This window comes from Aegilops tauschii, chromosome 1, assembly GCF_002575655.3.
Source record: "Aegilops tauschii subsp. strangulata cultivar AL8/78 chromosome 1, Aet v6.0, whole genome shotgun sequence".
Lineage (NCBI taxonomy): Eukaryota > Viridiplantae > Streptophyta > Magnoliopsida > Poales > Poaceae > Aegilops > Aegilops tauschii.
The window spans coordinates 395,525,126-395,532,560 of record NC_053035.3 but is presented as its reverse complement, the minus strand read 5'-3'; positions in this window follow the sequence as shown (position 1 = coordinate 395,532,560).

The following is a 7,435-nucleotide window of genomic DNA, read 5'->3' as shown; positions in this document are numbered from 1 at the left end:
TTACATGAAGAGGGAGAATGCCGGCAGCTGGAATTCTGGGCTAGAAAAGGAGCAAATATTAGAGACCTATTATGCACAACTCCAAGAGTCCTGAAACTCCACGGAAGTTATTTTCAGAATATATAAAAAATATTGAGCGGAAGAAATACCAGAGGGGGGCCACCCACCAGGCACGAGGGTGGGGGCGCGCCCTACCCCCCTGGGCGCGCCCCCTGCCTTGTGGGCCCCCTGGTGGCCCTCCGGTGGTCATCTTCTGCTATATGAAGTCTTTCGTCCGAAGAAAAATCATAAGCAAGCTTTCGGGACGAGACTCCGCCGCCACGAGGCGGAACCTTGGCGGAACCAATCTAGGGCTCTGGCGGAGCTGTTCGGCCGGGGACACTTCCCTCCGGGAGGGGGAAATCATCGCCATCATCATCACCAACGCTCCTCCCATCGGGAGGGGGCCAATCTCCATCAACATCTTCACCAGCACCATCTCCTCTCAAACCCTAGTTCATCTCTTGTATCCAATTCTTGTCTCTAAGTCCGCGATTGGTACCTGTAGGTTGCTAGTAGTGTTGATTACTCCTTGTAGTTGATGCTAGTTGGTTTATTTGGTGGAAGATCATATGTTCAGATCCTTTATGCATATTAATACCCCTCTGATTATGAACATGAATATGCTTTGTGAGTAGTTACGTTTGTTCCTGAGGACATGGGAGAAGTCTTGCTATTAGTAGTCATGTGAATTTGGTATTCGTTCGATATTTTGATGAGATGTATGTTGTCTCTCCTCTAGTGGTGTCATGTGAACGTCGACTACATGACACTTCACCATTATTTGGGCCTAGAGTGACAGAAGCTTAAACCCTAGTTTATGCGTTGCTTCGTAAGGGGCTGATTTGGATCCATATGTTTCATGCTATGGTTAGGTTTACCTTAATACTTCTTTTGTAGTTGCAGATGCTTGCGATAGGAGTTAATCATAAGTGGGATGCTTGTACAAGTAAGGACATCACCCAAGCACCGGTCCACCCACATATCAAATTATCAAATTACCGAACGCGAATCATATGAACGTGATGAAAACTAGCTTGACGATAATTCCCATGTGTCCTCGGGAGCGCTTTTCTCTATATAAGAGTTTGTCCAGGCTTGTCCTTTGCTACAAAAGGGATTGGGCCACCTTGCTGCACTTTATTTACTTTTGTTACTTGTTGCTCGTTACAAATTATCTTATCACAAAACTATCTGTTACCTATAATTTCAGTGCTTGCAGAGAATACCTTGCTGAAAACCGCTTATTATTTCCTTCTGCTCCTCATTGGGTTCGACACTCTTACTTATCGAAAGGACTACGATAGATCCCCTATACTTGTGGGTCATCAAGACTCTTTTCTGGCGCTGTTGCCGGGGAGTGAAGCGCCTTTGGTAGGCGGAATTTGGTAAGGAAAAATTTATATAGTGTGCTGAAATTTACTGTCACTTGTTACTATGGAAAGTAATCCTCTGAGGGGCTTGTTCGGGGTATCTTCACCCCGACCAGTAGAGCAAAGAGTTGCTCCTCAACCTACTGAACCTACTGAAAATGAAAATGTCTACTTTGAAATTCCTTCGGGTATGATAGAGAAACTGCTAGCTAATCCTTTTGCAGGAGATGGAACATTACATCCTGATGAGCACCTAATATATGTGGATGAAGTTTGTGGATTATTTAAGCTTGCAGGTATGCCCGATGATGTTATTAAGAAGAAGGTCTTCCCTTTATCTTTGAAGGGAGATGCATTGACATGGTATAGGCTATGTGATGATATGGGATCATGGAACTACAAACGACTGAAATTGGAATTTCATCAAAAGTTTTATCCTATGCATCTTGTTCATCGTGATCGTAATTATATATATAGTTTCTGGCCTCGCAAAGGAGAAAGCATCGCTCAAGCTTGGGGGAGGCTTAAGTCAATGTTATATTCATGCCCCAATCATGAGCTCTCAAGAGAAATGATTATTCAAAAATTTTATGCTCGACTTTCTGACAACAATCGCACCATGCTCGATACTTCTTGCACTGGGTCTTTTATGATGAAGACTATTGAATTCAAATGGGATTTATTGGAAAGAATTAAACGCAACTCTGAAGATTGGGATCTCGATGAAGGTAAGGAGTCAGGTATAACACCTAAGTTTAATTGTGTTAAATCTTTTATGGATATCGATGTTTTCCGTAAATTTAGCACTAAATATGGACTTGACTCTGAGATAGTAGCTTCTTACTGTGAATCCTTTGCTACTCATGTTGATCTCCCTAAGGAGAAGTGGTTTAAATATCATCCTCCCATAGAAGTAAAAGTAGTTGCACCTATTAAAGTTGAAGAAAAGACTATCACTTATAATGGTCCTATTGTTCCTACTGCTTATGTTGAGAAACCACCTTTCCCTGTTAGGATAAAGGATCATGCTAAAGCTTCAACTGTGGTTCGTAAAAGCAATATTAGAACTTATACACCTCCTGAGAAAGTTAAAGTTGAACCTAATATTGCTATTGTTAAAGATCTCTTAGCTGATAATATTGATGGGCATGTTATTTACTTTTGCAATGAGACTGCTAGAATTGCTAAACCATGTGCTAAAGATAAACATAGACCTGTGGTAGGCATGCCTGTTATTTATGTTAAAATAGGAGATCATTGTTATCATGGCTTATGTGATATGGGTGCTAGTGCTAGTGCAATACCTATTGACTTATAGAAAGAAATTATGCATGATATTGCACCTGCGGAGTTAGAAGAAATTGATGTTACCATTAAGCTTGCCAATAGAGATACTATTTCACCAATTGGAATTTTTAGAGATGTTGAAGTCTTGTGTGGGAAAACTAAATATCCTGCTGATTTTCTTGTTCTTGGTTCCCCACAAGATAGTTTTTGTCCCATTATATTTGGTAGACCCTTCTTAAACACTGTTAATGCTAAGATAAACTGCGAAAAGGATGTTGTTACTGTTGGTTTGGGTGATATGTCTCATGAGTTTAATTTCTCTAAATTTCATAGACAACACCGTGAAGAGGAATTACCTAGTAAAGATGAAATTATTGGTCTTGCTTCTATTGCCGTACCTCCTAATGATCCTTTAGAACAATATTTGCTAGACCATGAAAATGATATGTTTATGAATGAAAGAAGGGAAATAGATGAAGTGTTCTTTAAACAGGGACCTATTCTGAAATACAACTTGCCTGTTGAAATCCTAGGGGATCCTCCTCCACCCAAGGGTGATCCCGTGTTTGAGCTTAAACCATTGCCTGATACTCTTAAATATGCTTATCTTGATGAAAAAAAGATATATCCTGTTATTATTAGTGCTAACCTTTCAGAGAAGGAGGAAGAGAAATTATTGAAAATTCTGAAGAAGCACCGTGTTGCTATTGGATATACTCTTGATGATCTTAAGGGCATTAGTCCCACTTTATGCCAACACAAAATAAATTTGGAGAAAGATGCCAAACCAATTATTGATCACCAACGACGGTTAAATCCTAAGATGAAAGAAGTGGTAAGAAAGGAAATACTAAAACTCCTTGAGGCAGGTATAATTTATCCCGTTGCTGATAGTCAGTGGGTAAGTCCTGTCCATTGTGTTCCTAAGAAGGGAGGTATTACTGTCGTTCCTAATGATAAAGATGAATTGATTCCGCAAAGAATTATTACAGGTTATAGGATGGTAATTGATTTCCGCAAACTAAATAAAGCTACTAAAAAAGATCATTACCCCTTACCTTTTATTGATCAAATGCTAGAAAGATTATCCAAACATACACATTTTTGCTTTCTAGATGGTTATTCTGGTTTCTCTCAAATACCTGTGTCAGCTGATGATCAAGCTAAGACCACTTTTACTTGCCCTTTCGGTACTTTTGCTTATAGACGTATGCCTTTTGGTTTATGTAATGCACCTGCTACCTTTCAAAGATGCATGATGGCTATATTCTCTGACTTTTGTGAAAAGATTTGTGAGGTTTTCATGGACGATTTCTCCGTTTATGGATCCTCTTTTGATGATTGCTTGAGCAACCTTGATCGAGTTTTGCAGAGATGTGAAGAAACTAATCTTGTCTTGAATTGGGAAAAGTGTCACTTTATGGTTAGAAGGCATTGTCTTAGGGCATAAAATTTCTGAAAGAGGTATTGAAGTTGATAAAGCTAAAGTTGATGCTATTGAAAAGATGTCATGTCCCAAAGACATCAAAGGTATAAGAAGTCTCCTTGGTCATGCCGGTTTTTATAGGAGGTTCATTAAGGACTTCTCAAAAATTTCTCGGCCTCTGACTAATCTATTACAAAAAGATATACCATTTGTCCTTGATGATGATTGTGTAGAAGAATTTGAAATACTTAAGAAAGCATTAATCTCTGCACCTATTGTTCAGCTACCTGATTGGAATTTACCTTTTGAAATTATGTGTGATTCTAGTGATTATGCTGTGGGTGTTGTTCTAGGGCAAAGAGTTGATAAGAAATTAAATGTTATTCAATATGCTAGTAAAACTCTAGACAATGCTCAGAGAAATTATGCTACTACTGAAAAAGAATTCCTAGCCATTGTATTTGCTTGTGATAAGTTCAGACCTTATATTGTTGATTCTAAAGTAACTATTCACACTGATCATGCTGCTATTAAATATCTTATGGAAAAGAAAGATGCTAAATCTAGACTTATTAGATGGGTTCTCTTGCTACAAGAATTTGATTTGCATATTGTTGATAGAAAGAGAGCTGAGAACCCCGTTGCAGACAACTTGTCTAGGTTAGAAAATGTTCTTGATGACCCACTACCTATTGATGATAGCTTTCCTGATGAACAATTAAATGTCATAAATGCTTCTCGTACTGCTCCATGGTATGCTGATTATGCTAATTACATTGTTGCTAAATTTATACCACCTAGTTTCACATACCAGCAAAAGAAAAAGTTTTTCTATGATTTGAGACATTACTTTTGGGATGACCCACATCTTTATAAAGAAGGAGTAGATGGTGTCATTAGACGTTGTGTACCTGAGCATGAACAGGAACAGATCCTACGCAAGTGTCAATCCGAGGCTTATGGAGGACACCATGCTGGAGATAGAACTGCGCATAAGGTATTGCAATCCGTTTTTTATTGGCCTACTCTCTTCAAGGATGCCCGTAAGTTTGTCTTATCTTGTGATGAATGTCAAAGAATTGGTAATATTAGTAGACGTCAGGAAATGCCTATGGATTTTTCACTTGTTATCGAACCATTTGATGTTTGGGGCTTTGATTATGTGGGACTGTTTCCTGCCTCTAATGGATACACACATATTTTAGTTGCTGTTGATTACATTACTAAGTGGGTAGAAGCTATTCCAACTAGTAGTGCTGATCATAACACCTCTATTAAGATGCTTAAAGAAGTTATTTTTCCGAGGTTTGGAGTCCCTAGATATTTAATGACTGATGGTGGTTCACATTTTATTCATGGTGCCTTTCGTAAAATGCTTGCTAAGTATGATGTTAATCATAGAATTGCATCTCCTTATCATCCACAGTCTAGTGGTCAAGTAGAGTTGAGTAATAGAGAACTCAAATTAATTTTGCAAAAGACTGTTAATAGATCTAGAAAGAATTGGTCCAAGAAACTTGATGATGCATTATGGGCATATAGAACTGCATATAAAAATCCTATGGGTATGCCTCCGTATAAAATGGTTTATGGAAAAGCATATCACTTACCTCTCGAACTAGAACATAAGGCATATTGGGCTATTAAAGAGCTCAATTATGATTTCAAACTTGCCGGTGAGAAGAGGTTATTCGACATTAGCTCACTTGATGAATGGAGAACCCAGGCCTATGAGAATGCCAAACTGTTTAAAGAAAAAGTTAAAAGATGGCATGACAAAAGAATACAAAAGCGTGAGTTTAATGTAGGTGATTATGTATTATTATACAACTCTCGTTTAAGATTTTTTGCAGGACAACTTCTCTCTAAATGGGAAGGTCCTTACGTTATCGAGGAGGTCTATCCTTCCGGTGCCATAAAAATCAATAACTTCGAAGGCACAAATCCGAAGGTGGTGAACGGTCAAAGAATCAAACATTATATCTCAGGTAATCCTATAAATGTTGAAACCAATGTTATTGAAACCGTAACCCCGGAGGAATACATAAGGGACACTTTCCAGAACGTTTCAGACTCCGAAAAGGAATAGGTATGTGGTACGGTAAGTAAACCGACTCCAAAACAGTTCTAATGGCAATTTTTCTCCGTTTTGGAATATTTAGAAAAATCGAAAAATAAAAAGCAGTCCGGGAAGGACACGAGGCCTCCACGAGGGTGGAGGGCGCGCCCCCTGCCTCGTGGGCACCTCGTGTGCCCTCCGGACTCCGTTTTCTTGCATGATACGTATTTTGGTCGGTAAAAATTCATTATATAATCTCCCGAAGGTTTTGACCATCGTATCACGCAATTATCCTCTGTTTGTGTTTCGAGCCGTTGCTGCTGCAGATTAGAGCAAGATGTCTTCTCAAGAGTCAGTTGGGGAGAGCCGGGTGTCTCATCCGGCATCAAGATCAAGGACAAACAGCGATGCTGACCACTTTGGGCTAGCAACGGAGGAAGAGATGGAGGCTGATTTTAAGAGGATAGATGCCATGGAGGAGGATGAAGAAGTCACTTCTCGCTTCCGAGCTGGATTCACTATGGGGGAACTACAGAGCTCGGCTATTCCAAACTCGGTTATCCCTTCCAATGTTAGATTTCTTTCTTACGAGAATATGAAAAAGAGTGTTACTTGTTCCCCCGCAGCTATGCAACATCCATGGGTGCAAGGAGCTTTAACCGTCACCGGTAAGCTCCGTAAGGAGATAATGGATCTCAAGCAGCAACTCAATAAGCTCGAGGAAGAGAATCGTATCCCGAGGAGTATCATCGCCAAGAATATCACACCATCACCTCCGAAGAAGGAGATATAATCACATGGGTATGGGCACTCCCCTTGGCAACTGCCAAGCTTGGGGGATGTGCCCCGGTATCGTATCACCATCACACTCCTATCTTTACCGTTTTTCTTAGTTCGATCCTTTTAGTAATATCTTGATCCAGTAGAATAAAGTTTTGGTATGATCTAGTTTTGAGTTTTGCTTTATGATCCCTCTATGTAATCGAGTCCGTGAGCTATATAATAAAGATTAGTGTTGAGTCAAGGGCTTGATTATTTTGCTATGATCTTGAGGGAATAAAAGAAAGGGAAAAGAATAAAAAGAAATAAAAGAGATCATATTGATCTTATGGAGAGTAATGACTTCACATAGAAAGAGTATGATGATTAAAAGTTGTTGAGAGTTGACAAACATAGCTATGGTCATCGTTGCAATTAATAGGAAGTAATAAGGAAAGAGAGGTTTCACATATAAATATACTATCTTGGACA